The 24,327-nt window shown below is 36.5% G+C and overlaps 1 protein-coding gene across 3 annotated transcripts in view; it reads left to right on the top strand.

Annotated features, from left to right (window-relative positions):
- The window catches only part of MAGI2 (membrane associated guanylate kinase, WW and PDZ domain containing 2), a 1,349,206-nt gene that overhangs the window by 676,210 nt on the left and 648,669 nt on the right, over positions 1-24,327 (top strand). The window lies entirely within an intron of this gene.

Below are 24,327 nucleotides of genomic sequence, written 5' to 3'. Positions count from 1 at the left end.
ATGCAGCTAGACTGAGTACCAACGTTCGGAAACCACTGATTCAGCCCAGTCTCCAGGTTAATTTATAAATTCCATGTGCACCTCACAGTAACCAATCTCATTCAGCCCCTGTTTGAATGCTGCTAGTGATGCACACATTTTCTTTAACACCCTCCCCACCCCCCATTATTAGGAAGGCCTTCCTTTAACTGAGCTAGTATGTGCTTGTGCCTTGTGCCTTCTGCCTCCTGGGGTTACACAGAATAAAACTCATTTCTCTCTTTTATCATAGCCCTCCCTCCATAGGTTATAATTTGTAGGGAGCTAAGTCTTCTCTTCTTCAGAAACATAGCCTCAGTTCAACAATATTTTGAATATTCAGTGGCCTTAGATCACATTATGGATAAAGAGACATAAATCCAGCTGGCCTTCAACCATGATTCCATCTGTCAGATTCTTCATTTATCCCTCGTTTTCTTCCTTCTCCTCCTTGGGAAAGCTAACAGCTATAACTTGGGATGGGGAGAAGCCTGTGATGAAAACACAGTTTACCTCATATACAGTTCACCTCTATCTGACTGATATGGAGACACAAATTACACAGATGGCTTCTTATGCTAATATTAATGAGGAATGCCTGGCTGGGAGGTAGGCACAGTGATAGGTGTGTAAGAAAGGAAGACGTTTGCATGTTATCACTGGAGTGGATACCTTTCAGTAGGCTACCCTCCAAAGTAAGAAGAATGACTTATAAAGGCATTCAGTTAAACCTTAAAAAAGAGATAAAATGAAGGGAGGGAGGACAATGGGGGAAGAGTCTAACTCCATCCTGTTGCTTTTTTTATGCATTCATGTTCATTTGAAAATCATATTTCATCTTCAATGTATCGTGACATACTTGGAAACAATGTGAATTAAAAAAAAAAAAAAAATCTTGTATTTCTCTGGCTACTGCTAAAATGCCCTCTAGAGGATTTCACTCATGTGGGGCTGTTAAGAAAAAGGACAATGACAAATTGAAGGGAGTGCAGAGAAACAAAGTGATAAAATGTTTAGAAAACAAGGTTTGTCAGAAAAGGTGAACCTAACTAGATATGTTCAGTCTGAAGGAAGAGAAAGAAAACTAAGGGACACTTGAGAATGATCCAGATTACACAATGAGATATACACTGTGACAGAAATCAATTATTCTCATTACCGAAAAGGACAGGTCTTGGGGTGACAGCTTTGAGCTCTGCAAGGAATAAATGATGTGAGGCTCAACATTAGAAAAGGCTTTTTTAAAAAAAGTTTTAAAATGTGCTATATGAGAACAGAAGGTAGGAGGAGGTATTAAAATCAGGTGTCAGGGGACAGCACTGTGAAAACTTCTTTGACAGAAACATTTAAGGCTGAGATGGGATATCCATCCAGCAGGTATAATGCTTTATATATGAAATCAATCCTGCTATATGCAGTCTCATAAATGTAGTATGAGAAAGCATGTGACTATAAATTATAACTGTACTGGTACCCCAGTCTCTTCTGTATGTTGAAAATGTAATACTGTAGTAATGGCCTTTGTTCACTAATTACCTGCATTCACATGCATAATTTGCCATTGCTCTGAAATTTCTTTGTCCAGCCAAGGTAGAACTTCTCAATAATCCTACATATTTGTGGAACCCGGATACTGAGTATTAGTTATGCGAAACGTATCATAGCTATATCTTTAAAGTTTCAGCAAAATAAAAACAAAACTATTTTTTTTTCCTGAAAGCAACTGAAAAGCTGACTCTTTTTTATATATCTCTATTTTATTTTCATTTCATTTCTTGACTATCAATTCACCTCTATTTCATGATACAGAAGTATATATGAACAAGAATTCTCAAGATAACTTGAATTTTACCTTTTCCGAAGTAATTTGAATTTTACTTTGTCACTAATAAAGACATTGTATTCATAAGTGTTTCTTTTATAGACCTAGACAATTTAAGTGAAACTTAAACCTGTGATTCCAAAAGAGGCTTCATTTAGGGTACGTAATTGGATCTCTGTAGAGATCGAAGCATCTGCTTCCCATCTAACCTTACTAAAGAAATTCCTTGTGACCCAGAGCATTCCCTGTTTTATATTTTGGGGGTGAGTGCAAGTGAGTGTTAATTGAGGGAATCATGGGCTGTGATCCCTAACTTTACACAGCAAACCTGAAAGTCACTAATTATCCTCCTGATACTTTCTTAAAAGGGTTACGATAACTTAGGTGCTTAAAAAAAAAAATACAGGGTCCAGTTCATGGGATGAAATGTATTTGGAAAATATGTTGATAATGAGTGAAATACAAGTTCCCTTTTACCTTTGTTTTTCTGTTTGGTTTTGGCCATTTAGTATTTTGAGGATGACATAATGGATTCATATTATTCTAGCACTGTGTTGGGCTTAGCCAGCCCAGAAAGAGGATCTGGCATGAAGACTGTAAAAAACAAACTCTTACATGATTAGGGGACTCAGAGCTGTGAACTCTGCCCCTTCTATTACATCATTAGGAGAAGCCCTGTTATTAAGAATAAGAATTATTTTGTTTAAAATTGTTAGTAAGTTTAACTCTTAAAGATCTTAAATATGTTTTTCCCAAAACAAAAGCCAGGCAATAACCAGTCTTTGTTGGCTGTTGTATTAGTTTTAAAATTACAGTGTACTGTTTTCAACCACAGAGAATGAAATGTTAATTTCAGTAACAGCCCCAACAAGGACACTGCAGAGCAATAGGCTCATGTTAAAAAATGAGGATCTCATGGTTAGGGATGGGGTATGGATTTCTAATAGTCAAAGGGTTGAGAATAAGTGTAGTGCCTGGAATGTAGGACAAAGTAAACATGAAGACACGAGAAACACTTTATTTGTAGAATAGTCCATGCTTGCAGATTTTAGCACATAGAATCAATGCTAAGTTCATTAAAACGGCATTAGGAAACCAAGGTGGCTGGGCAGTGATCTAAAGCTGCATCTCTTTTCTACTTCTATTTTCCCAAAATCCTTGCGAAATTTCTCAAAGCTCGCCACTGACCCCCTGATCAATAATCTAATGACTTCTCCTCTGCCACTTCTTAATTGTTCATTCTCAACCCTTGGCATCTTTCCTCAAAGGCCCTCTTCCCTTGCCCTCCATGGCCCTGAGCATCCTGATTCTTATGCAAACTCTGTTCTTCCTCTTTTCTATTAGCTCTTTCTACCTGAGTATCCTCTTGTAGCACTATTGTAATAGCCTCCAAATAAGTCCTCCTTATTATATAGCCTTTACCATGGACCAGACTATCAAGAGTCACTACTATGCTCACAAAGCTTCAGTGACCCTTCTTAAGGGTTCAGGACTCAGATTTTAAATCCTCCACAACCAACTTTATCACTAATGCTTTTTTTCATGAATCCTTTTCTAGCCAAACTGATTGGTACTTCCTGTCCATATTTCCTTCCACATATTCACTCCTAAATTTATTGCAAGTGAATTCTCTCAGATTTTACCAATATCCCCTCAGTAATTTACTTATTGTTTTCTTTTCTTAAACACTTACTATTTTCTTATAATTTTCAGCCACAAAATATTTAAAGTGGTTGAAAAGAGTACTAACCATACAGTGAAGCAAAAGAGTTTTAAAAATCAAAAATCTGGGTTGGTTTTTATCTTCCTCCTTTTGTTTTAATATCCCGTGGGAAGTAAAAGCCCTTTTAAGAGGTCATCAATAAATTTAAAAAACCCTAAGTTTTTCCTGAGAAAGAAAGGTTAAGCATTTCATGTTTACATATCTAAAACATTGAGCAGTTTCATGTATAACTTGACTCCAAAATTTCATTTCCTAAAGCATAATATTTATTTATTGGGAGATGGAAATAGAGACTGTTACTAGCATATGCAGTGTATACAATTCCTACCTGCATTTTAGAATTAGTATATTAATGTCGTGTTGGGAATCAAATGGTACCTCTTGAGTCAAAGTAGAAGAAATTGTTATGATTACAGGAAGTTTTTAAAAACATTTACTTGGTCATTACATTTCTGTCTTTGCTCTATAGACTATCCCTTTAAGCATCTTTACCACTGTAGTAAGACGTTAGTGTAATTATTCTGTCTTATGTAGGTTGTGATTCTGAAGTTTCCCAATTAATACCTCAAGCTTTCAAAAGAAATACATTTACGAAAATTTCTCTTCTCCTTCTTTCCCTGACTCCACTCCTTTTGCTATTTATCCTAGGGTGCTGTCCCTGGCTATCTTCTCCCCTCACTATCTCAAGTCTGAGTGACCTTATTCATGTTTGTGACACCCCCTGTCACATATGTACTATCATCTTCCAGCCAGACCTTTTTCTTCTGCATGGGACCCACATATATAAATATATGACAACACATATAGCAGACTGATATTCTGAAAATAGCAAGGACTTTGGAGTTAGAAAGATGTCAGTTTGGTCCTTCTAATTCTCATCTGGATGACTTTAAACAAGTTCGTGGCTGTCTCTGATCGTCATTTTCTTTGTGTTTAAAATGACGATATTGATTTTTCCTAAATATGGTTTTTTTAAGTATCAAATAATGTAACTCATGCAAAATGGCAAACAGAGAGTATGATAGATAATAGATAATTAGTAATCAACAGTAATCACTATTATTAACTTTATCCTTTATGGCTTGTAACAGACCTAGAATATGGAGACAAAGATGTACAAGTCTATTTAAATTTATTTTATTTATTTATTTATGGCTGTGTTGGGTCTTCGTTTTCTGTGCGAGGGCTTTCTCTAGTTTCGGCAAGCGGGGGCCACTCTTCATCGCGGTGCGCGGGCCTCTCACTATCGCGACCTCTCTTGTTGCGGAGCACAGGCTCCAGACGCGCAGGCTCAGTAATTGTGGCTCACGGGCCCAGCTGCTCCGCGGCATGTGGGATCTTCCCAGACCAGGGCTCGAACCCGTGTCCCCTGCATTGGCAGGCAGATTCTCAACCACTGCGCCACCAGGGAAGCCCTACAAGTCTATTTAAAATGTACCAAAGAAAAATATTGACTTTATGTGTGTGTATATGCACCTACGAACCATTTGATTGTAACCCAATTGATTAATGTAAATCTAGGGGTTATTGTCCCGTAGGTCTCAAAGAAACAGGGGCAGTTTTACTCCACTATGAGGGACCTGGGAAATGTAGAGATGGAGAATGTGTTTCTGGTTGCCACAGTGACTGGAGATTGCATGCTACTAGCATTTAGTGAGGTTGGTGTTATGGGGGCAGGCATTTTAAATGTCCTGCAATGAGCAGGATAATCCCACCAACAAAGAATTTTCCTGTCCAGGATCCCAATAGCACCCCCAATGAGATAATCCCGTGCAATCCCTCTTCCTCAGCTGTGGCTTGTCACTGTGAGGTCCCTGAGAATTAAGAGTCACTTTTAGGACCACCCTCCAAGCATAGGCCTGCATCAAGATCCATTGAGCTTAGTGCTTATCCCAGCCCTCTCAGGCCTTCTCTAGACCCAAGGCTTAATAGCCAAGTATCTGAAAGACTATATGGAAGAAGGTGATAAGCTTGCTCCTCTAAGGAGCACACAGAGGAAATGAATTCCTACTGGGTTAAGAGGGATTTCGGTCAGCTCTACAAAGAATGACTTGATTATAAGTGTTGTCAAAACTCAGGCATAGGTTACAAATGAAAGCTTTTAAATCTTCTTTGGAGGATATTAAGAATAGGATTACCCCTCTTATTAGAAATGTTATGGATATAATCCTATCTAGAAGTAGAAAGTGGTCTCAAATCACCCCTTCTAGTACTGATATGTGAGCATTAAGAGGCTAGTTAGCATTTTGGAAAATATATCCTTTCTAACTTGCTGTTATCCCTTTATCACACCCACCTCCCACTTTTACAAGCCCCAGACCTAAGAGAGAGCACGTTTCTCTTGAGGGTGACCACACTTATTATGTTCGTCCCCTAAAGAACCCTAGCGTTCAATTAGTGGGAAAGAATATAATGATAACTCACTATACTCCATTGCAGTACATGCTGTATATACACAAATAATATTGCAGAAAATTGTGTATACATAGAAGGTTATGTACATAAACATTAATCCATGTTAATGGTTCCTAGGCTATTTCTGTCAGTCTAAAGACACTGGGGAACTGTAAGTACCTTATTATTTTCCAGGTTGTTTGGCACAGTCATCCAGAGAGGTCTGTGATAACTTATGGCTAGAAAAAGCCATCAAATACACATCTCCAGTTATTTTTGTTTTATGTCTTTATATGTGTAGAATAGAAAGATTGATGAAAAGAAAATCTCAATCCCACTGTTTGCTTTTGATATGGTTTTCTTCTTTGCATTAAGAAAACCATATCAAACTGCCGCCAGTTTGACTGATTTTTTTCACTGGTTGCTTAGCTAAACTGCCCATGCTGACTGTGTTGAGTTGTTTCCTTGGTTGATTGCTTCTGTGATCGGCAACATGTAGAGAGAACGGACACATCTAAGCCCTGATCTAGGGCCCAATTTCCTTATGGATTCATTAAAATGAAAACACCTTATCTCTGAACACAGTTTCCCTTCTTTGGTCTTGCTTCCTAGGTTTTAATGGTTCCATGTCATTGCTTCAAACTGCTGCATGTGCTTCCTTCCGTCTTTTGTAAGCTTAAATTGAAGGATAGCATTTTCTGTTTGGAAATCATTTGTCTTTCACCGTAATGACTTTGTGGTTATGAGCACCTTGTGTATTTGAAAGGATCTCTCTTTAATACAAACCTTGTAAATAGTGTGTATATCACTGTTGGGTTAGTGCTGCAGTAATTTAAAATTGTAACTCCTTTTATATAGAAAATTTACTTAACATTCAGATATAAACTTTTTTAAAATGTCTGAATCATTGATTCATTTGTCTAACAAATATTTACTAAAAGCAGGCTGTGTTCCAGGCATTGGGCTAGATACTGGGAATTGACAGATGAAAAAGATTTGGTTCCTGACTCCTAGGAAATCAGTGTAATGGGGCAGATTGGTATATAAACAATTACAGTACAATGTGGTAAGTGTTATAATATCAATATGTAAAAGGCGCTGTAAGAATACAGAAGTAGGGCACCTGACTCTCCTGGGAAGGAGTGGGGTGTGGAGAGAAGGAAAAAAGAGTCAAGGTGGAAGGATGCACAGTTGAAGTGACATCTGAACTGAAATTTTAACAGTAGAATTTCATAGAATTTAATGAGTGAGGGTAGGGTAAGGGTAATGTAGATACATTTAACTCCTCATTATTAGTCTAACCATGTCTTTTTTTAGTAGTTAAGCAGGAATATATGAATGAAATGGTGTTTTTGAATGTAAATTGCTTTAGCTTGAAAATTTAGCAGTTACATCATTAGATTAGAGAGGTTACTCTCTTGGAGTATTTATTTTGGTGGGAAGGATAGGGATCATTTTAATAGTGGAATAAAAAGTCCCCCCTTTTTATTTCTTACAATATTCTCTATATTTTAGAAAGATAAATTCCATAAGTATCCTAAGGAGATAACTCAAATGTTCCAGCCTTTTCAGTTCTTATTTCCTATAGTCATTTTGGCAACATGGTTAAAATCCATGCAGTGAGTTCATATAAAAACTATGATTATTTAACTGTCCCATGATTGAGTAAGACTTTATATTGATGAGAACTTTGGCATCTTATCACTCAAATCAACAGAAAAAAATTAAGTATCCACTACATGCAATCATGGTCTAGGTACTGAGCAAGATAATAGATTAGCTTAGGCGATATATATATATATAACGTTATATATGAAAGATATTAAAATCTTAAATGAGCACAACCCTAACTAACCTTACCTAATCATGCTACTCATATCCCTCTCTTCATGGAGTTTATAAATTGCATGGTCATTATTAGGTAGAGACACCTGAAGAAATTACCAAAAGGGAAAGGCAATAAAAAATTGATGCTACATGAATTGGGCAACCATACAATTTATTATCCAAAACCATGACATTTTGGAAAAGGAGGGGGCTGTATGAATAATTATGCACAAGGACAACAGGTATTAACCAAGGCTATCTTGGGCAAAACTCATCATTTTGCAAATGAGCATAGTCCCACTATAAATGAATGACACAAATAATAAAACTCTGCAAACAAAGGGAGAGATTACTTTGAGTGGAGACTGGGCAAAATGTTGATTAGTTAAAGAATAAGGAAGCCTTTTCATGCCTGAGTGTATCATAAGCAAAAACGTCAGCAGTGCTGCCTCCTCCAAGAGTCGGGCTCCAGTTTTCCAATTTTCAAGCTAAACTTGAATATAATGCCTTCTTCTGTCCCTTGCTTGGAAGATTCCCATCCTTCCCAAGTCTGCCAATGACCAAGACTCAGGCATTGGGTCTGTCTTTGATGTTTGTGCCACGATGTCATAGACCAGCCCTTCCTTCTAACATACCCCTCATTCCCAGATTCTGTATCAGGCAGAGTCCTAGGCCCTCTGCTTGACTGTGAGGGACAACAGACAGCATTAATTTTAAGCAGCTCATTTAACATCTCTGGATACCATACTTCTCATTTGTAAAATCAGAGGATTGGAGAAGATGATGTCATAAATGCCAAAATGTTCTAACTTTCTAAGAGAAGAATCCCCAGTAAATCCATAATAGCTCCTATGAAAATATTTCCCATTTCAAAACAAAAACAAAGAAACAGATGAGGTTGCAAGTGGTAACCATCAAACACAAATTCTTACATTCAGTGTCTTAGACATAGTAATTGGTTGATGAAACAAGCCAAATTCCACATAACAGTATGCCTAATTGATTTAAACTAATTTTCTCAAATACCATACTTATTAAACAGTGCTTTCATTTTTAAAATCTTTCTTTAATTTAAAAGTAAGAAAGTATTAAAAAAGCCACTTTAATATATGCCATTTAAAATTCATTGGTAAATGTAACTTATGGTATTATAAAATAGAGACAAACAGATAGCCATTCATACATTTATGTTATACATATATAAAGCTTTTATATAAAAGTATGGCATAATTAAAAAAGAATAAAATACCCAGGAATAAACCTACCTAAGGAGGCAAAAAGACCTGTACTCTGAAAACTGTAAGATGCTGATGAAAGAAATCAAAGGTGACACAAACCGATGGAAAGATATACCATGTTGTTGGATTGGAAGAATCAGTATCGTCAAAATGACTCTACTACCCAAGGCAATCTACAGATTCAGGGCAATCCCTATCAAATTACCAATGACATTTTTCACAAAACCAGAACAAAAAATTTTAAAATTTGCATAGAAACAAAAAAGACCCCAAATAGCCAAAGCAATCCTGAGAAAGAAAAACAGAGCTGTAGGAATCAGACTCCCTGCTTCAGACTATACTACAAAGTTACAGTCATCAAAACACTATGGTTCTGGCATATGGAAATATAGACCAACAGAACAGAATAGAAAGGCCAGAAATAAACCCATGCACCTATGGTCAATTAACCTAGGAAAAAGGAGGCAAGAATATACAATGGAGAAAAGACAGTCTCTTCAATAAGGGGTGCTGGGAAAACTGGACAGCTACATGTAAAAGAATGAAATTAGAACATCTCTAACACCATACACAAAAATAAACTCAAAATGGATTGAAGACCTAACTGTAAGGCCGGACACTGTAAAACTCATAGAGGAAAACATAGGCAGAACACTCTTTGACATAAATCACAGCAAGATCTTTTTTGGATCCACCTCTTAGAGTAATGAAAGTAAAAGCAAAAATACAGTAAGTCTCCTAAGTACTAATGAGTTTCATTCCGAGAGAGTGTTCGTAAGTCCAGTTTGTTCATAAGTCCAACAAAGTTGGCTTAGGTACCCAACTAACACAATTGGCTATATAGTACTGTAGTGTAATAGGTTTATAATACTTTCCACACAGATAATACATAAAAAAATAAAAATAAAACAGTTTTAATCTTACAGTACAGTACCTTGAAAAGTACAGTAGTACGGTACAACAGCTGGCATATGGGGGCTGGCATCAAGTGAAGAGGCAAGAAGAGTTACCAACTGGAGGAGGGAGAGGAGGTGGGAGATGGTAGAGCTGAGGATTGTCAGCAATTACAGTAAGCTGTAATTTCACTCACACCTGACATTGATGGAACGCATGTTCACATCTTTGAAAGTTCACAACTTGAAGGTTCATGTTTAAGGGACTTACTGTAAACAAATAGGACCTAATTAAACTCAAAAGCTTTTGCACAGCAAAGGAAAACCATAAACAAAATGAAAAGACAACCCACAGAATGGGAGAAAATATTTGCAAAGGAAGTGACCTACAAGGAATTAATCTCCAAAATATACAAATAGCTCATGCAGCTCTATATCAAGGAAAAAAAAAAAAAATTCAAAAAATGGGCTGAAGACCTAAACGGACATTTCTACAAAGAAGACATACAGATGGCCAAAAGGCACAAGAAAAGTTGCTCAACATTGCTAATTATTAGAGAAATGCAAATCAAAACTGCAATGAGGTATCACCTCACACCAGTCAGAATGGCCATCATCAAAAAGTCTACACACAATAAATGCTGGAGAGGGTGTGGAGAAAAGGGAACCCTCCTACACAGTTGGTGGGAATGTAAATTGGTACAACCACTATGGAGGACAGTATGGAGGTTCCTTAACAAACTAAAAATAGAGCTACCATATGATCCAGGAATCCCACTCATGGGCATATATCTGGACAAAACCATAATTTGCAAAGATAAATGCACCCCAATGTTCACTGAAGCACTATGTACAATAGCTAAGACATGGAAACAACCTAAGTGTCCACTGACAGAAGAATCGATAAAGAAGATGTGGTATGTATTACAATGGAATATTATTCAGCCATAAAAAAGAAGAAATAATGCCATTTGCAGTGACGTGGATGGACCTAGAGATTATATACTAGGAGAAGTAAGTCAGACATAGAAACACAAATATCATATGATATCACTTATATGCAAGAATCTAAAAAACATGATACAAATGAACTTATTTATAAAACAGAAACAGACTCACAAACTTCGAAAACAAACTCATGGTTACCAAAGGGAAAAGGTCGGGGGAAGGGATAAATTAGGAGTTTGGGATTAACATATACACACTACTATATATTAAATAGATAATCAACAAGGACCTACTGTCTAGCACAGGGAACTCTACTCAGTATTCTGTAATAACCTATATGGGAAAGGAATCTGAAAAAGAATGGATATATGTATGTGTATAGCTGAATCACTTTGCTGTACACCTGAAACTACCACAGCAGTGTAAATCAACTATACTACAATATAAAATAAAAATTAAATTAAAAAAGAAGTTTGGTGTATACTAGTGTGTGAACAGGCATAATAGAGCCAGATCAATACAGCTGATAAATAATAGCACACACAGATAACAAAATGGTATCACTTTGATAGTTATTACTACACTGTAAATGTGATTTACTTAGGGCTATGATCAAAGTAGGCCTTAAATGATGGGGAGGGGCAGGGAAGGAGAATATTTCTCCCCAGAGCTCACCTTGTATTTTCCTGTTGATAATGCTACTTTTAAAGAAAGGATGAAATGTGAGAGAAGAATGAAGAAGGGAAAGAGTAATGGGAAGCTAAAGAAACGTTGAAAAAATTTCTCCAAACTGAGTTTTGTTACTTCAAACCTGGGGAAATTATATTAAGGATCTAAAATAAAAGCCTATCACTCCTTTTGGTCCCCTACTTTGAGTACTACATGGAGCATATAATTCTGAAGCAAGAGAATGTTTTGTTTAGTAAGAAATGCCTCAATATGTTTGGCAAGCTATCAAACACATATTCATTATTAGGATGGTTGTTATCCTAAAAAGACTAACACAAAATTAAAATACATTGACTCTAGTATTATTGTAATACCAATGTTCATCACAAAATCATATTTCTCTAAGGATATTAGGAATGATTAAGGATGATATAATATCTCTGCCTTGTAAAAAGCAAAAACACCTGTTTTTTAAAAATGTATCAGTAAAATACTATGTGTTAAACTAAATTGTGACACTGGATTGGGATGAAACAATCTCTGTGGTTTATCTTTTAAATCTTGCTTTTTTAGCATTTAGCAATAATGAACACACAGATACATACTTTAAAACATAAAAGATGGTCTTAGAGAATAATTAATATTGTAAGTTGGCTTTTCCAATACAACAGTTCTTCAAAATGAAAAGAGTAACTCCTGGAGTGTACGGAATAACAAACACTCAGAAATATGAGGTAGCTTCTTAAATTGGGAAAGGCCTAAATTATCAAAAAAGTAGTGTGAGAATCTAAGCATTCTTATTTGTTCAAGTCTTGAGCATTAGGGTTTTTTCCCCCTCTTATTCTCCTTTTATTCTATTCTGCCGTAGTAGAAGCAGCATATTATGAATTCATTTAACTTTATGTTTGTTTAACTGTGTTTCTATAATGGAATTATATCTTTTGGGACCATACAATCATTTGGAAGAGAAATTACCTCATTTTTTATAATAGGATTTTGTGAGAATATTACTTTTCTTTTCTAATTTTTTATTCTATTGCGTATACTTTTTATTACTGAATATGTGGCATTGATATTGACATTGCCCTTACCCATAGCTTGCAGGTCACTAGTGGCTTAGAATTAGTGAAAACAATATCCTTAAAACTTCTAACTCGTGTTCTGAAATACACCATATTCTTGATTCATAAGGAACAAATGTGATCTGTAAAATTATTTATAGTTTGAAGAGGGAACTAAGTCAATTTGTATATAATACTAGTTGATTTTTGGATGAATCCTGTAATCTTGTCCTCAGGTACACCACTGACAACATTCTGCACCTCTAATTAAAGTTCATTTCCTTTTGGAAAACAAGAATGATGATGGTTGTAAATGCAGAGTTGTTTACAACCTATGGAGATCATGATTTATTACTTGTCCTGTATGTCTAGTGCCTTACAATTTATAAATGGATTTCACATATATCACTTCATCTGTGGGGAGGCAATGTAGGAATTCTTAGGTAAGATTCAGATTAAATTTCATATATATATTCATAACAACATATATATATATATACATATTCATATACATATATGTGCCTGTGTATATATACAAATGTATATATATGTAACACTGGAGCAAAGCTTACTCTTTCTCTTTGATGCTTTTAAATTCTGCATCTTGATGGAATAAACATCTATGGCAATCTAAGCCAATAGCCTCTCTTCTCTCTCCTTCCTTTCTTCTTCCTCCCTTCTGCTTGCCTTCACTAGCTTGAACTTCCTGTTTCTCAGTCATTCATTTTCTTACTTTCTTATTCCTTTTTCACTGTATAAAATCACATATCCTCAAGAAAGCCCCTTTTCATAGGCATGAAAAGACCATTAGCTCTTTTCATGGTCTGAAAATTGCATCAATTTGATAAATTTTGTTTGAGGGAACTGATTACAAAAATAATGGATGTGTCTTTGCTTCTTTGAGGTAATCTCCAGCAATACTGAATTTAACTACTAGGTCGTATGTATTTACTGATAGCCATCTAAAGTTTGGGGCCTTTTGACCCAGATTTATACTGCTGAAAATAAATACTACAGGAGATAAAGATAATGATGTGTCAGTTCAATCTAATCTAAGAGAACAAACTTTGTCCAAATTTTTTTCCTTCTTCATTAAAATTTTAGACATGATTACCCTCTTTCCTTAGGAACTATTTGTATTTCAGGATCATGCCAAATCATTTACTTTTTCCCTCCAAATCTTTTCATATATATATTTGAAATATAATTCAAAATAAGCAGTTTCAGTTCCTTCAGTCTTAAACTTATATTAATTATACTAGACAAACTCTAATAACTGTCTGTGATTTTTTTTTTTTATTTGTTCCCTTGGATTTTAGCATCAGGTGGTTTAGTATAATCTCTTTCTGATTTTGTCAATTTGTAGTTTCTATTTCTATATTTAACAATTTAGCTAAGGAAATGTGTTTATGCTTTAAGGATGTTGAGGATAAAATTCTGCATACAGTGTGACCCAATGGTAGATTTTCATTGTTGAGGCGGTGGGTAGAAGGAGTTCTGGCTGTTTCAGGCACAGAAAGATCTGAACTCGCATCTTACCCAGTTTCTTAACTTCCCTAAGCATGTTTTCTCATTTCTAAAATGAGAGGAGTGCTTCCCAGAATTATTGCAATGATCTACCTGTATTACATAGGTCAAAAGGATTTCTAAAGGTGTACTCATAGAAGGCAATTGCTACTGCAAGACTCATAAGTTCTCTTTTTTTTTTTTAAATTGGGGTATAGTTTCTTCACAATGTTGTGCTAGTTTCTGCTGTACAGTGAAGTGAATCAGCTATTTGTATACATATATCCCCTCTTTTTTGGATTTCCTTCCCATTTGGGTCACCACAGAGCACTGAGTAGAGTTCCCTGTGCTAGACAGCAGGTTCTCATTAGTTATCTGTTTTATACATAGCAGTGTATATATGTCAATCGCAATCTCCCAATTCATCCCACCTCCCCCTTCCCTCCTTGGTGTCCATACGTCTGTGTCTCTATTTCTGCTTTGCAAATAGTTTCATCTGCACCATTTTTTCTAGATTCCACACGTGTTAATATATGATATTTGTTTTTCTCTTTCTGACTTACATTACTCCATATGACAGTCTCTAAGTCCATCCACATCTCTACAAATGACCCAATTTCCTTCCTTTTTATGGCTGAGTAATATTCCATTGTGTATATGTACCACATGTTCTTTATCCATTCCTCTGTTGATGGACATTTAGGTTGCTTCCGTGTCCTGGCTATTGTAAATAGTGCTGCAACAAACATTGGGGTACATGTGTCTTTCTGAATTATGGTTTTTCTCAGGGTGTATGCCCAGGAGTGGGATTGCTGGGTCATATGGTAGTTTTATTTTTAGTTTTTTAAGGAACCACCATACTGTTCTCCATAGCGGCTGTATCAATTTACATTCTCACCAACAGTGCAAGAGGGTTCCCTTTTCTCCACACACTCCCCAGAATTTATTGTTTGTAGATTTTTTTGATGATGGGCATTCTGACCAGTGTGAGGTGATACCTCATTGTAGTTTTGATATGCATTTCTCTAATAATTAGTGATGTTGAACATCTTTTCGTGTGCCTCTTGGCCATCTGTATGTCTTCTTTGGAGAGATGTCTATTTAGGTCTTCCACCCGTTTTTTGATTGGGTTGTTTGTTTTTTGATATAGGGCTGCATGAGCTGTTTGTATATTTTGGAGATTAATCCCTTATCAGTGGCTTCGTTTGCAAATATTTTCTCCCATTCTCAGAGTTGTCTTTTCATCTTGTTTATGGTTTCCTATGTAAGGTTTTATACATGTGAAGCAAACAAAAATAAAGTCCTTGTAATTTGGTATCATAGAAAGGAGGAATTCATTTTACTAGCTCAAACAATTTCATTTTCTTTATAGGAATTAATTTTGCTTGTTTTTGTATGGTGTCTGGTTTTTCTCAGTACACACTCATTCCCAGTTCACCAAGTCACTGGGTAGTCTCTGCTACTGTGCTGTGGGCCACCATGGTTAATAGCATGAGCCTGGAGCCAGGCTGCAAGGTACAAATCATTCTTCTATTGCTTTCTAGCTGTGTGACTTCAAACAACTTACTCAACTCTTTGTGCCACAGTTGCTTCATTTGTGTGCTAGAATAAAAACAAAACCTCCCTTTTAAGCTTGTGCAGGTAAAGGAGTTAATATATACAAAGTACTTAAAGTCTGGCACATAGCAAGCACTATGTAAGTGTTTCTATTACTAAAATTATTACACTGTAGAAAAACATAGATAAACACACCTCAGATTTCCTACTACTGTTGCTTCTAACCTCTCTTCATCATCCTAGAGTCATAAATTGCAAAGGTGAAGCAAGAGGATTTATGATTCACATTGATTAAAAAATGATGAGATAAAGTGTTAAAGTGTGGAATACATGCATTTACCATGTTTTTAGCTATCAAATTCACAATGTTTAGTTTTGCAGCATTAATTTGGAAGAATCTGGGGCCTAAAATCAGGTACCTCACATATGATAGACATGCCATAAATATTTGCTTTTGCTATTGATTATTTGAAATCCCTTCCAACTAGAGAAGATCCTGTTCTCTTCTGATTTAGGATCAGTCTACTTGATGCCAAAATCGTCTATTAACTAAACACTCTGCTGCACAACTATGTATAATAAAAATGCTTTACTGGGGACTTCCCTGGTGGTCCAGTGGTAAAGAATCCGCTTTACAATGCAGGGGATGCAGGTTCGATCCCTGGTCAGGAAACTAAGATCCCACATGCCGCGGGGCAACTAAGCTGGCGTGCCACAACTACTGAGCTCACGTGCCTCAACTAGAGCCCACATACTGCAAACTGCAGAACCCATGCGCTCTGGAACCCATGTGCCATAACTACAGAGCCCATGTGCCCTGGAGCCTGCATGCCACAACTAGAGAAGAGAAAAACCCACACACCACAACTAGAGAGAAGCTCGAGCGCCACAACGAAGAGCCTGTGCGCTGTGCAGAAAGATCCTGCATGCCTCAAGGAAAATCCCTCGTGCCGCAACTAAGACCGGATGCAGCCAAAAATAAAAAATAAAATAAAATAAATAATAAATAAAATATTTTTTAAAAAGCATGAATATAAAAAGAAATGCTCTACTGTTTGGATGGATTTTTCATTTATTTCCAGTTGAATTAGTACTATGCAAAAAAGCCAATCTCCTTATTAACTTTTAACTTACAAAGTTTTATTTATATATAAAAGGTACACAATAGAGCAAAGAACATTGACTACCCAACATTGGCAATGTTCTACATAGTAGTGATTGGCTACTTTAATTTGAATCAGCAGGTCATTTCTTAGTGTCTACCATGTACAGTGTTTGTACTTCATTCATAGGACTCTTATGAATAGTATTAACCACATCATGTCCAATAAAAGTGAAACAATGAGCATTTGAAATATTGGTAAGGATGTTTAAATAATTCTGGTGGGAAATGAAAATAGAAATTTTAAAATGACAGTGATGGTTAATTTTTTTGTGTCAACTTGACTGAGCCATGGGGTGCCCAGATGTGGGGTCAAACATTATTCTGGGTGTATCTGTGAAAGTGTTTGTAGAAAAGATTAACATCTTAATTGGTGGACTGAGTAAAGCAGATTGTCCTCCCTAATGTCCTCATCCAGTCAGTTGAAGATCTGAAAAGAACAAAAAAATGCTAACTCTCTCTTGAGTAAGAGGGAACTCCTCCTGCTTGATTGTCTTAAGCTGCGGGGTGTTTTTTCCTGCTTTAGTACCCCATTTGAAACATTATCTCTTCTTGGGTCTGGAGCCTGCTGGCTTTCAGACTAGAATTTACACCATTTCTGGTGAGTCTCCAGCTTGCCAACTGCCGATTTGGGACTTCTCCAACCCCATAATCAAATAAAGTAATGAATTAATTAATTCTGTTTCTCTGGAGAACCCTGACTAAAACAATGACCAAAAGCGTTTTTAAAAATTTTAATATCATTAATGAGATTAGTCATTCACATATTGTAATGGTTTCTGTGATGGATCAGAAATGAAATACACATGTGAAATTTAAACTCTATGTAATTGATAGATTGTACTGGTGATCAATAAGTGCTGAAGCAAAGTGATTGGTACAGTTGAAAAGGAAAACTTTGGAAGATTAGTTTTAACAACAGATGCATTAGTAATTTAATTCAGAAGAAGGCTAAACATTTATTCCAAACTTTCATAGACTAAGCATGATAAAATCATGGGTGGAAATTGTTGCAAACTCCCAGATGTTTCCAGCAGACCTGGTTTTGTCAGACTCTCATAACTTTGAGACGGTGGCCAGGGGTCAGACCTTTGAAGGGAGTGGTCCACAAACTGATATGCATCAGAATCACCTAAATGGCTGGTTAAAATGCAACTTGTTGGGCTCCAATCAGGGTTTCTGATTCAGTAGGCCTGAGGTGGGGCCCAACATTTTGCATGTCTGGCAAATACCCAGATAAAGCTGATGTTCCTGGCCTATGAGAACCACATTTTGAGAACCACTGTTCAACCTAAGGTGTTTCCGGAAACATCTTTATCATTAATCATGGTTGTTAAATGCCTCAACAGGTTTTATTCAGAGAGATGAAATTGACTTTTTTGAAAAAAGATTCTTGGTCGAATGGGTATCAATAGAAGGAAGACCATACCTTCTTCTTTCTTCCTGCCTTCTTTAAAGGTCTTTCAAACATGTAAACGTTTGTAGGAACAATGGATACTTCTACATAATGAAATGCTTTAGGAATTGCAATCTTAAACTTACCTTAAAAACAATTCAAATTTAATCACTCTGCACTTAAAAAACAATTAGAATTATGAATCACTTTTTGGAATCTGTTCTTAAGTAGAGAAGCTGTTTTTTATGCACAGCTTCAATTTAGCTGCCCAATTAATGTCATCACATAGAAATATAGAGATAAAGCATGGTATCTTCATTTTTACATTTCCTGGAAGTACTTCTAAATGTGTATCTTCATGACTTGGTTTTAAATAATCACAGACTTGGTGAAGAAAATCTGATGACTCTTTCTATATACTGGCTCTAAACAGGGCATTTAGAATCCAAAAACAACAAGAATCAGATGGTTTTAGCTGTGTTTACATTTCCTGTGGAATTCTTTCTTTATGCAGTGCCAAATGATTATAGTTAACTTTCATTTCCTTGGGGATTGATTATCAAGTTTGAGGATACTTCTGTTTCATGTGTTCCCTCCTTTACCCACTGGCTGGCTCCAAAAAAGGCAAAGCTCAAATCAACCAGTTTTGCTGCAAATAACAGTTTTGTTTAAATGAGAGGTCAAAATTGCTTTTTGAAATTAAATTTGGGGCACATCCATGGATTTCAGTCATATGTGCTATCTCTGCCTTCCCCTACCATAAAAACTAAGAGTTGATTGTAATTATTTTATGCACTTTACATTTAAAAAAATTTTCCTTGTTGTTCTGAGATACAGAGTAACTCCTTGGGGAGAAAAAAATAGCCAAGTTATTGACTATTTTTAAAGAAAAGAAGCATAATTAAATATCACTCTGCAAGCCTGTGGAAGAAGCAAATCATGTATACATGATTTGCTCGTTGTATACAACTGCTGTGCAGTTGTCTGGAGACGGGAATTTGAGGGTCAACATAATAAGCAAATTTAGGAGTTATTATAACAGAAAGCAAATTGATCAAATGCATGAGAATAGTATTGGTGATTAGACTTGATAATCTTCTGCTAAAAATGCTCTGTAACTTAGTTTTTCCTTGCAATGTCCCTTAAATGGCATCAGGATCAATTGATTAACATTAAAATTTATTAGGAAGTGTTGGTGTCATGGAGTTCAAAAAGAAAGCCCTTTCAGCTTGGCTTTGGCTTCATCTATTCTGTGCTATTTGACATAGTTGAATACATATTTGGAATGCCCAGTGGTCTAAGTAAGCACTTGAAGTTTTTAATGATGGGTTGGAATGTTCACAGACTTATTGCTGTTTGATAAGTCTTTTACTAAAAGGTTAGACAGCTTCAAAGCACGATTTGTTTTCTTTTCATACTTGTCTTAAACACCCAACATTGTCTCTAAAATATGCTGTGGTTTAAAATATGGTTTCCATGGTCTTTAAGAGTTTTTCCCATGTGTAGGGGTCTTTCTGACCATTCTGATCATTCATAAAGAATGTCAGTCCAGAGGTGTTAAGGAAACTGATATTAGTGGAATATCACAAATATCAGTGAAGAGTCTGAAGACCTCACTTCTAGTATGACACAGTTATTAGATGGGTGACCCTAGGCAAGGCATTTCACATTTTGATTCTTCAACTCACTCTGTTCAATCAACTAGCTTTTAGTTTTCATTTGAAAACCAATCTCAGATACTTTCTAAAATCACCATAATCGGGTGTGTTGGCCCTGTTTCTTTCTTGTGAAACTGTGAGCTCCAAGAGGATATGAACCATATCTCTCTGATTGATAATCATGTTCCCAGTATTTAGAGCAGTGCCTGACATCTACTAGGTGCTTGATGAATATTGGTTGAAGGAGTAAATGATTGAATGAATACATGAATTAGTAAAATAAAGTATAATTATTTCCATGTATTCTCTTGATATTTAACACCAGATATGGGATTCCTTTTTTTCTCTCCTATTAGTTTGATGATATGGTTGTTCTAAGACTACTTAAATTCTCAAAGCAGATTTTACATTTGTTTTCAAGAGCTTATGTTCTCTATAAAGCCAAACAGCATAGTTTTCAAGTAATCCTTAAATGCCAAACCCATCTACTTTAGATGTCCATAAAGGTTATGATGGAACTAAAAGTCTTGAGCCAGTTCTGGCTCCCTTCCCAACCAGATCATCAATATACAATGTGCAGCCAGGCAAAGCATGTTCATGTTGTATATTAATAGAGCTTGGATTGTTTCTTCACCCTCGGCCTCACCTACCTACTTTCCCTGCTTTGCTGCCTTTGACTTCTTTCCCATTTCTAGATGTTGTTATCCACTGTTAAAGAGTAACTATCCCACATAAGTATAAAGCCAAATGGATATTTGCGACACATTCCAAGTAGTGCTTTTACTTTATATTTGAAAAAATGTTTTCAAGCTTTAATACAGCTTTTTGAAAATAATTTGATACTATATATCAAGAGCCTTAAAACTGTTTATAATCAGTAAGGTCACTTCTAGGAATTTAAGGAAATAATCACAAATATGGGCAAAAATTTGACCCTGTTTGTTGCCGCACGATAAAAGCTGAAACATTTCAGTCTACGCTGAAATGTATACTAATAGGAAAATGATTAAATAAAGTAGGATATATTAGTAGTGTGCAGTGATCAAAATCATGCACTTGAAGACGCTGTATGCTTCAGAGGAATTTACATATAATTTGATTGTATCAAAATATCAAATTATATTCATAGAAAAAATAATGGAAGAGTAAATCATAGGAGATCATATTCCTCTTAATATTTTCATTATGAGACTATAATATTCTTAAAATCGTAAAAAATTACTTTAAATAAAAATTGCTTTAAGTGTTAATCGTGGCTTAAAGCAATACGCTTTCCTTTTCCTTAGAAGCTGCCGGTATACACTTATTTTCTTAAGCATTTATTGACAATTGTTAGAAAGAATAACGTAGAATAAAAAAATGTTAAAATATCTTAGCATTTTCATTTTATTTAAACAAATGTAGAAATCAGGGCACTAACACTAACAATGCAGAGCTAAAGTTGTTTTTGTTTTTGGAAGCCAAGTCAGTTTTATTAGAGATCTGTGCCAATAGTACACTTTGTGCCTGCCCAGGATTTTCTTTTTTTTTTGTTGTTAACTTTTATTGAAATATAGCTGATTAACAATGTTGTGATAATTTCAGATCTACAGCAAAGTGATTCAATTTTACATATATACATATTGGGCTGGCCAAAAAGTTCGTTCGGGATTTTCCAAAACATCTCACAGAAAAACCCAAACGAACTTTTTGGCCAACCCAATATATATGCTTATCTCTCCCCTCAATGAGTAGCAGCATCATTACTGCCAAGTACATTAAGGTATAGTAAGGCATACATAAAACAGAAGATGATTACAGAGTATTGTGAAAGTTCATAATTTGCAACCCTTAAGAGTATATGTAGATTTTAGTAATCACAGTAGATAAATATTGCTTTTAAACTATTTACATGAAACTTCTCAAAGAATCAGTCTGTGAAGAAAAGCTTCAAAACATGAATTTTTTATTCACTGGCATTATCTCTCCTTTTCCAGTCATTAAAGGAAATGCCCTTAAAAGAACTGACAAGAAAAGGACCATCACTTCTTTATAGTAGGCAGATAAAATTCACTACTGATACTGGGTTCCTCTCCCTTCTGAGCATGATAGGCAGAATAATAGCCACACAAAGAATGCATGTCTAACTGTGAATACGTTAAGTTGCACAGCAGAGGGGAATGAAGGCTGCAGATGGAGTCAGATTTGCTAATCAGCTAACCTCAAGATGGGGAGATTATCCTGGATTATCTAGGTGGGATTATCTGCTGTCACAAGGGTCCTTATAAATGAAATAGGGAGGCAGGAAAGTCAGTTAGAGAGACATTTGAAGACGTGACACTGCTGGCTTTAAAAATGGATTGGGGGCTTCCCTGGTGGCGCAGTGGTTGAGAATCTGCCTGCCAATGCAAGGGACACGGGTTCGAGCCCTGGTCTGGGAAGATCCCACGTGCCGCGGAGCGACTGGGCCCATGAGCCACAATTACTGAGCCTGCGCGTCTGGAGCCTGTGCTCCGCAACAAGAGAGGCCGTGATGGTGAGAGGCCTGCGCACCGCGATGAAGAGTGGTCCCCACTTGGCGCAACTAGAGAAAGCCCTCGCACAGAAACGAAGACTCAACACAGTCATAAATAAATAAATAAATAAATAAAAGAACGTGAATTTCTTTAAAAAAAAAAAAAAATGGATTGGGAACCATGAGCCAGGAATGCAGGCAGCCACCAGAAACTGATAAAGTGAGGAAGCAGATTCACTCCTAGAGCCCCAGAAGGATAACATTTGTTTTTTGTTTGTTTGTTTGTTTTAATGGTGCATGTATCATTTCAAGGTAATTAAAAATGTTAATCTCATTCCCAATATTTACACCAAGTAAAGTATTCAAAATTAGAGAAAAACGAGTACATAAAACTTTATCTCAGAATTATCTCTGAAAGTAAAACTCCTTTAAATTATGGATGCATGTCTAAAATAAAAGTGGATCATTGAGATGTGCATTTTGCCCAATTTCCACAGTGGGAACTACTTCAAGGAGGCAGCCCTGAGAGAGCACTGTGGTGTTGAGAGCATCTGGACACAGTACGTGTGACTCAAGGCAGCTATGTGGCTGACAGGGTCTTGTTGCTCTGGCCTGGTGTCAGGCCTGAGCCTCTGAGGTGGGAGGGCCGAGTTTAGGACACTGGACCAACAGAGAGCTCCTGGCGCCATGTAATATCAATCAGCGAGAGGTCTCCCAGAGACCTCCATCTCAGTGCTAAGACCCAGCTCCACCTAATGGCCAGCAAGCTCTAGTGCTGGACGCCCCATGCCAAACAACTATCAAGGCAGGAACATAACCCTACCCATTAGCAGAGAGGCTGCCTAAAATCATACTTTCACAGACACCCCAAAACACACCACCGGACGCAGACCTGCCCAATAGAAAGACAAGATCCAGCCCCACCCACAAGAACACAGGCACCAGTCCACTCCACCAGGAAGCTTACACAACCCACTGAACCAACCTTACCCACTGAGGCTGACACCAGAAACAACGGGAACTACGAACGTGTAGCCTGCGAAAACAAGATCTCAAACACAGTAAGCTGGGCAAAATGGGAAGACAGAGAAATATGCAGCAGAGGAAGGAGCAAGGTAAAAACCCACCAGACCAAACAAATGAAGAGGAAATAGGCAGTCTACCTGAAAAAGAATTCAGAGTAATGATAGTAAAGATGATCTAAAATCTTGGAAATAGAATGGAGAAAATACAAGAAACATTTAACAAGGACCTAGAAGAACTAAAGAGCAAACAAACGATGAACTACACAATAAAGGAAATTAAAAATTATCTAGAAGGGATCAATAGCACAATAACTGAGGCAGAAGAACGGAGAAGTGAACTGGAAGATAAAATCGTGGAAATAACTACTACAGGGCAGAATAAAGAAAAAAGAAAAAAAAGAATTGAGGACAGTCTCAGAGACCTCTGGGACAACATTAAACGCACCAACATTCGAATTATAAGGGTCCCAGAAGAAGAAGAGAAAAAGAAAGGGACTGAGAAAGTATTTGAAGAGATTATAGTTGAAAACTTCCCTAACGTGGGAAAGGAAATAATCAAGTCCAGGAAGCGCAGAGAGTCCCATACAGGATAAATCCAAGGAGAAACATGCCAAGACACATACTAATCGAACTATCAAAAATTAAATACAAAAAAAATATTAAAAGCAGCAAGGGAAAAATAACAAATAACATACAAGGGAATCCCCATAAGGTTAACAGCTGATCTTTCAGCAGAAACTCCATAAGCCAGAAGGGAGTGGCAGGACATATTTAAAGTGATAAAAGGGAAAAACCTACAACTAAGATCACTCTACCCAGCAAGGACCTCATTCAGATTCGTCAGAGAAATTAAAATCTTTACAGACAAGTAAAAGTTAAGAGAATTCAACACTACCAAACCAACTTTATGACAAATGCTAAAGGAACTTCTCTAGG

This window comes from Eschrichtius robustus, chromosome 8 (genome assembly GCF_028021215.1).
Source record: "Eschrichtius robustus isolate mEscRob2 chromosome 8, mEscRob2.pri, whole genome shotgun sequence".
Classification (NCBI taxonomy): domain Eukaryota; kingdom Metazoa; phylum Chordata; class Mammalia; order Artiodactyla; family Eschrichtiidae; genus Eschrichtius; species Eschrichtius robustus.
The sequence above is the reverse complement of the archived record's forward strand: the minus strand, read 5'-3'. Positions and strand labels throughout refer to the sequence as shown.